General features: G+C 36.4%; 1 long non-coding RNA gene across 1 annotated transcript in view; it reads left to right on the top strand.

The window, feature by feature from the left end:
- LOC110266514 overlaps positions 992–8428 on the top strand; it is a 17101-nt gene continuing 9664 nt past the window's right edge. Inside the window, exons 1-2 of the long non-coding RNA XR_002353921.1 lie at positions 992–1340; positions 1682–1684. This is a non-coding gene — a long non-coding RNA (uncharacterized LOC110266514). The remainder of the gene's footprint in view (positions 1341–1681; positions 1685–8428) is intronic.

Raw genomic sequence — 8428 nt, 5'->3', positions numbered from 1 at the left:
GGGTAACGGGTGATTGGCGTAATTTGAAAATTTGGGAAATTTGTGAGAAGATATTCAGATTTCAAAACTTGCATTTTGAATTTTGATATTTTAGCTGTTATATATTTTTACAATCCCTAAACTGTAGCCTACTTTTTTTTTCTTGCCCTAAGAAATTTTTTTGTATATATGAATTCGGTAACTTCATTAGCTAATAAACAGATTAGCTAAAGTTCTCGAAACCTAATAAATATTGTATTGAAAGATATCAAAACCGGGTTAGTGTGATCTTAGCTTGTTGTTTGAAGATATATATGAATCTGTAAAGGTATGTCTTCTGATTTGCATTTTAATCTTTACAATGATGGTTGCCCGATGTCCAGTGTTATCAATTCACTTTATTTTAGATTTTTTATTTCCTCTGAATGAAAAAAGGCTAAGCTAGCAGCAACGAGCAAAGTTGAAAAAGTTATCCAGACGTGTGAGTGGTAAGTCCTTTGTTTTCAATTTGAAGTCCTACCCATTAAAGTTCTTTTCAGTGGTTGTGAAATTAAAATTTGTCCTCCTAACTGTTGGTTGCTTTGGAGCAGAGGATTAGCTGGTGCCAAGACATTGCTTGATCCTGTCTCTTGAGGTGTGCACTTAAACTTTTTTAGTTCTTTCTTTTGTTGTTCCTGCTGTGTAATAAAAGAAACATAGTCTTTTAAGTTATTAACTTGTCATCTTCTGCTCTTCACCATTCTATTTGCGCCAGTAATGCACATGTTCAAAGTATTCCTCTTGCTCATTCAAGGACTTATTATATGTACTTTATTAAGACCATCTTGTACTAACTTATTGTTTTCATGAACAGTGCATGGTATGGAATATAGCAGAAACTAATTAACAATGAAATGCTTCACTTGCATAAAATTATTACAAATTTGAAGTTTGAAATTGAGGGTTTGCTGCTGCTTGTTTTTGAAATTTCTGTATATGAAGTTAGTGCTAAGAGAGTGTATGTACATGCTTGATCAACTTCATTTTGTAGGTGCTAGAGTATCTGGCTGTGGGCAAGATACTGACATTTGAACATATCAATGGTGGTCTCCCATGTCATGGAATGGAGAGGTGGGTAAATTTCAATTTTTTTTATCTCCACTGGAATAGTTGTTAGAAATTTCTAGTAGTCATGTCTAGTTGTTGCCTCTTTTGTTTTGGTTCTTATGGTTAACACAAGCTTAAAAAGATGTTATTCTGGTATTATAAAACCATGAAATATGCTACACCATATGTGTGTGTCTGTGTGAAATGTTGAATATCTATACTACTAATAATGGGTATTGGTCCCTTTGGTTATAATTCCTACTACTGTAGTTTTTGTAGCAAATATTGTCTGTGTGAAATTCACATAAAGATGCTGAGATGACATCTATTTTCACTTATGATAATTGGCCACTGATATAGGGGTGCGTTTGTTTCTGATTTTCAAAATAGTAATTTTACAACTTGATTTTTTTTATAAATTTGTAAGAAACTTGAAAACTGATTTTAATTAGAAGCTACCCTGTTTAGCTTTTACCAAAATCCAAAAAAGAAGGAAAAAGCTCAAAAACTGTTTTTTATTTTTTTTTTTTACATTATGATTATTTTCTAAATTTATACAAATATGTGAAAAGTTTTGTCAAGAGAAAGTTAAAACAAGTACATCCATAGTGTCAAGTTTGTATTTGTCAAGATGTGTCAAATCTTTCGGTGCTTAATGGCTTTCGAAGGTTAAGCATAGGATGCTCTGATGAGAATGTCTGCGCCCGTGCGCATGGATGCTCTGTTCTTTTGATTAAGTAACCTCCTCAATCAACTTGTTTAAGTAAATAATCCAACTATGATTTTGTAATGCTTCTAAGAATCAATGCCCTGTCATTTATATTTTAACAGAATAAGAAGCCTGAGAAACCAGCTGATACTTCACAATTTCGGAGTCAGTTGGATGCGCTGGGCCTGCGCATTGTTGACATAACAGCACATGGTAATTGTTTCTTCAGATCAGCCTTCTTAGTTAATTTTATCTGTGATTCTCATATATTAAAGAAAAAGTTATTATTAGTTTTCTAATTTTGAGCATCATATAATTTTATGAATTCCACAATGTTTGAAGGGTATCAAATTAAATGAATCATGGGACTGCGAGGCAGATTAGAGCATGAAAGGGAAATCTGAGGAAGCTGTTATTATTGAAGTTCCGTTTTGTATGTGGTACCACAATTTCTTTAATTTGTTTCAACTTTCAAGTGCAGCTTTTTATTCATTTGTCCACCCCCTATTCAATGTTCTACACTCTTCACCCTCCCATCCTCCATTTCTTAATCCTTCTTCATTGCTTCTCGGTGCGCTTCTTCTTTCCACCCTGACACACACCATTTTCTTCCCATTGTCCACTAGTTATATATGTAAGCCCAAATTGTCATATAAATTCACTCCATACTAATTAGTAATTTCCGGAGATTAATATTTAATAGTTTCTTACGCCATCAATATTAATATAATTAATTAAATTGAAATATTTAAATTATTATAAATTAAATATTTCAATTTAAATATTATATAGTTTCGTATGATTGTACTTTTAGATTTGCATTTACCAATCAGTGAGCATAGTTTAGTTTCTGTTGCTTTATTGTTCTTGATATTTTGCTGCAGGCTAGTATTGGAATGGATAACTTGAACGCTTAATGCACAAAGTGGAGCAGTTTTAGGTTGATTCTAATTTTTTACCAAGTATTTAGGCTGATGAGCATCTCTATTAGTGTAATTTGATATATTATGAGCAGTTCTAACTTGTATTGTTTCTGTATTTTTCTTCGGTTTTTAGTTTTGGAATTTGAACTCGAGATTTATTTTGTATTTGAATATTAGTTTTTTAATGTATAAAACAATTATAGTAAATTATATATGTCACTAATTATTGTTTGATATGTCTTGTAATAAAAATTGCATACTATATTTGTAGGTTTGGTAATAAAAAAGGATTGAAAATTTATATTGTGTAGCAATGAAGATCAAGCAAGGAAAAGAATTTTTTTTTTAATTTAACAAGGCATTCGCCACGCTTTTAAAGCGTGGCAGTATATCTTACTATGGCCACGCTTTAAAAGCGTGGCCGTATCTCTTCCTATTGTCACGTTTTAAAAGCATGGCCATACCTCTCCTTTTGCCACGCTTTAAAAGCGTGGCCAGATTTGCCCTATCGCCACGCTTTAAAAGCGTGGCCAGATCTGCCCTATCGCCACACTTTAAAAGCGTGGCCATATCTCCCACCTACAGCCACGCTTTTAAAAGTGCCAATTTGTAAAAAAGCGTGGCAAAAAAAAAGCGTGGCGATAGACTGAAAAAAGCGTGGCGATAGAGCGACCGCCACCCTTTCATAGGTCACCCTTTCAAAAGCGTGGCGGTAGCTCAAAAAGCGTGGCGAAAAGCTATAGCCATGCTTTTTGCCACGCTTTAAAAGCGTGGCAATAGACCTATTTTCTTGTAGTGCTATAATCAATGCACATGCGCCCGGTCACTGTTCTTGTAGGTATCAGCTCATTCTTCTCATTTGGTACAATTGTGACCCCTCCATTCTTAGGGACTACTTGTACTAGACTTACCCAAGGGCTGTCTGAGATTGGGTAGATCACCCCAACTTGCCACAACTTCAACACCTCATTTTGGACTACTTCATTCATGGTTGGGTTTAGCCTTCTTTGTTGCTGTGTTGAGGGCTTGGCACCTTCTTCAAGTAGGATTTTGTGCATACACATTGAAGGACTAATTTCCTTCAAGTCTGCAAGTGTCCATCCTATAGCATCCTTGTGTTGCTTCATCACATGGATAAGCTCCTCTTCTTGTCCCTCACTCAAGCTGGAATTAATTATTACTGGGTAAGTGTTATTGTCACCCAAGTAAGCATACTTCAAACTTGGAGGTAGGGTCTTCAGTTCTAGTTTTGGTGCTTTCACTTCCTTGTTGTCCATGTGGTTCAACATGATCGAATTCTCCATGATTCCTTGTGGTAATTCTCCACCTGATGCTTGTTGTTCCAGCTCCATAGTTTCTTCACATTGTTCTTCTTCCAAAACCCCTTGAACTATCTTTTCTATGGTATCTACCATTATGCACTCTCCTATGGATTTCTTGGGGTAACTCATTTACTTTGAAGACATTGAAGACCATCTTCTCTTCATGTAACCTCAAGACTAGCTCCCCTTTTTGAACATCAATAATGGCTCCAGCAGTAGCTAGGAATGGCCTTCCTAGGATGATTGATGTGTTGGCCTCTTCTTCCATATCCACACAACAAAGTCAGCTGGAAAAATAAATTCTCCTACTTTCACCAACAAATCTTCCACTACCCCATGAGGAAACTTGAATGTTCTGTCAACCAATTGGAGTGTTATTCTTGTTGGTTTGGCTTCCTCAATCCTCATCCTTCTCATCATAACCAAGGACATGAGATTGATGCTAGTCCCTAGATCGCACAATGCTTTCTCAATGGTGATGTCTCCTATGATGCAGGAAATTTGGAAGCTCCCATGATCTTTCTTCTTTTGAGGAAGCTTCTTTTGTATGATGGCACTACACTCCTCAATGAGCACTATGGTTTCCTTTTCACCCCAATTCCTTTTTCTTGTCATGAGCTCCTTTAAAAATTTGGCATAGAGTGGCATTTGCTCTAATGCCTCAGCAAAGGGTATGTTGCTCTGGAGCTTCTTAAAAATTTCTAGGAACCTAGAGAACTCGTTTTCTTTCCCATCCTTCCTCAGCCTTTGTGGATATGGTGCCTGTGGCACATAAGGCTTTATGACTTTCTTTGATGAGGATGGTGCAGGGGTTTCTTCTTTTTTTTTTCTTGGTTTCAGGCTCCTTTGTAGCTTCTTTTTCTTGGTTGCTTTGACTTAGGGATGCTTTTTCTACAACTTTTCTACTTCTTAGTGTGATGGCCTTGCATTTCCCTATTGGGTTGGCCATGGTATCACTAGAAAATGTATGTGTGGGTATTGGTATTTGTTTAGAAAAGCTCCCTAATTGTGCTTCCAATTTTGAGATTGCCGCACCTTGATTTCTTATGTTTGATCTAAACTCTTCTTAGTTTGCATCTATCTTTCTTTCAGCCTATAGTTGTCTTTCTAGAATAGTAGAAATAGTTCATGTCATATGTGATGACAATTGTGCTATTGCAGCCTCCAATTTTGCAAAATTGCTCTTGATTTCGCATGGTTGCATGGTTGAGGCAGAGGAATCTTGATGGTGGTTGTTGTGTGTCTGTTGGGTGGAGTGATATGATGTATTTTGTGAGTTGTGGTAGGGTTTGTTGTTGCCTGATTGATGCTTGGGGTTGTGGTTATTGTATTGGTTGGATTGGTATGGTTTGTTATGATCTTGTTGTGGCCTTGTTGGTTTCCCCACCTAAAGTTTGGGTGGTTCTTCCAACCTGAATTATATGTTTTGAAGTTTGGATCATATGGTGGTCTAGAGGAATTGTTCACATAATTTGCCTGCTCCCATTCGCATTCAGCTTCTGGTGCATCTTCTTCTTGTGGTGGTGCTTGAGCTTGGACAGCTGAAACTTGGCTAGTCTCCATCTTCTTTGTTAGGGTTGCTAGTTGTGCTGCAATCATCTTATTCTATGCCAACAAGGCATCCATAGAATTGAGCTCCAGCACTCCTTTCTTTTAAGCTCTTTCTGAAGCATAGAAGTACTCATTTTCAGCTACAGTCTCTATAACATCTATGGCTTCTTCAATGGTTTTCTTCTTGTTGAGTGAACCCCCTGAAGAGTGGTCTATAGCTTTCTTTGCTTCATATGATAGCCCTTCATAAAAGATGTGTAGTTGAACCCATTCGTTGAACATATCTGGAAGGCACTTCCTTGTCAAGTCTTTGAACCTCTCCCAAGCCTCATAAAGTGTTTCACCATCTTGCTGTCTAAAGGTCTGCACCTCAGCTCTCAGTCTATTGACTCTCTGTAGAGGGTAGAATCTTGCTAGAAATTTATTCACAACCTCATCCCAAGTGATGAGCGGATATTTTATACGCTTTTTGGGGTTAATTTCATATAATTTTTAGTATGTTTTAGTTAGTTTTTAGTTTATTTCCATTAGTTTTTAGGAAAAATTCATATTTATAGACTTTACTATGAGTGTGTGTTTTCTTGTAATTTCAGGTATTTTTCTGGCTGAAATTGAGGGAGCTAAGCAAAAATCTGATTCAGGCTGAAAAAGGACTGCTGATGCTGTTGGATTCTGACCTCCCTGCACTCAAAGTGGATTTTCTGGAGCTACAGAACTCGAAATGGTGCGCTTCCAATTGCGTTGAAAAGTAGACATCCAGGGCTTTCCAGAAATATATAATAGTTCATACTTTGCTCAAGGATAGATGACGTAAACTGACGTTCAACGCCAGTTCTCTGCCCAATTCTGGCGTCCAGCGCCAGAAAAGGATCAAAGTTGGAGTTCAACGCCAGAAATGGATCCAAACTTGGCGTTGAACGCCCAAAACAGCCTTATGCACGTGAATTGCTTAAGTCTCAGCCCCAGCACACACCAAGTGGGCCCCAGAAGTGGATCTCTACACCATCTATCATAGTTTACTCATTTTCTGTAAACCTAGGCTACTAGTTTAGTATTTAAACAACTTTTAGAGACTTATTTTGTATCTCATGACATTTTAGATCTGAACTTGGTACTCTGTGGCGGCATGAGTCTCTAAACTCCATTGTTGGGGGGTGAGGAGCTCTGTTGTGTCTCGATGAATTAATGCAAGTATTTCTGTTTTCCATTCAAACATGCTTGTTCCTATCTAAGATGTTCATTCGCGCTTAACTGTGATGAAGGTGATGCTCTGTGACACTCATGACCATTCTCAATCCATGAATGTGTGCCTGACAACCACCTCTGTTCTATATCAGATTGAATGAGTATCTCTTAGATCTCTTAATCAGAATCTTCGTGGTATAAGCTAGAATTGATGGCGGCATTCATGAGAATCCGAAAAGTCTAAACCTTGTCTGTGGTACTCCGAGTAGGATTCGATGATCGAATGACTGTGACGAGCTTCAAGCTCATGAAGGCTGGGCGTTAGTGACAGACGCAAAAGAATCAAGGGATTCTATTCCAACCGGATCGAGAACCAACCGGTGATTAGCCGTGCTGTGACAGAGCGCGTGAGCGTAGTTTTCACTGGAAGGATGGAAGGTAGCCATTGACAACGGTGATCCACCAACACACAGCTTGCCATAGGAGGACGTGCGTGCGGGTTAAAATTTTAGAATCCTTATTTTCTCTTTCAAAAATTTTTTTTCGAAAATTATATATTGAATTTTTCTTGTTTGATCTTTGATTTTTCTTGTTTTGTTTCTTTTCTTGTTTTTCTTGTGCTTTTTCAAAACATTAGTTTTTAAAAAATTTCATTCTTAGTTATTAAAAATACTTCTTCAAAACAAGTGTTACATTTACTGCCCCGTTGGCTAGAGCGTTAGTCTATGTTCTTGGTAATTGGGTATCTTCTTTTTAAAATCTTTTTCAAAAATAATTTTTCTTTGAATAAATCTTGTGCCAAACTTTAAGTTTGGTGTTTTCTTGTTGATTTTTCTTAAATTTTCGAAAATTTCTTGTGGTCTTCTAAAAATTTTAAGTTTGGTGTTCTTTCTTCATGTTCTTGTGTTCTTGTGAGTCTTCAAAGTGTTCTTGAGTTTTCCTTGTGTCTTGATCTTAAAATTTTTAAGTTTGGTGTTCCTTAGTGTTTTCCCTCCAAATTTTCGAAAACAAGGAGTACTAGATCTAAAAATTTTAAATCTTGTGCTATCTTATTGTTTTTCTCTTTCCTCTTAAAATTCAAAAATATCTTTTCTCTCTATTTTAAAGCATTTTTTTTTCGAAATCTATTTCTAAAATTCAGATTTTTATTTCAAAAATTTAAAACCTTTTTCAAAAATCATCATATCCTTTTCAAAACTTCCTAACCACTTTCTCTCTCCTCAGTTTTTTTCGAAAATCTTCACCCATTTTTATTTATTTTATTTTAATTTATTTTATTTTTGAAATAAATAAATAATTAAAATAAATAAAAATATTTTTTCTATTTTACATCATCTCCCTTTCTCCATCATGGACCTAAGTGGAAATGAACAGTCCAGGAGGACTCTAGGGTCATATGCTAACCCCTCTACTGCTTCATATGGGAGTAGTATCTGCATACCCTCCATTGGAGTCAGTAGCTTTGAGTTGAATCCTCAGCTCATTATCATGGTGCAGCAAAGTTGCCAGTATTCCGGTCTTCCACAGGAAGAACCTACAGAGTTTCTGGCACAGTTTTTACAGATTGCTGACACAGTACATGATAAGGAAGTAGATCAGGATGTCTACAGATTATTACTGTTTCCATTTGCTGTAAAAGACTAAGCTAAGAGGTGGTTAAATAACCAACCTAA

This window comes from Arachis ipaensis, chromosome B09 (assembly GCF_000816755.2).
Source record: "Arachis ipaensis cultivar K30076 chromosome B09, Araip1.1, whole genome shotgun sequence".
Taxonomy (NCBI): domain Eukaryota; kingdom Viridiplantae; phylum Streptophyta; class Magnoliopsida; order Fabales; family Fabaceae; genus Arachis; species Arachis ipaensis.
This window is presented reverse-complemented; position numbering and strand designations above follow the sequence as displayed.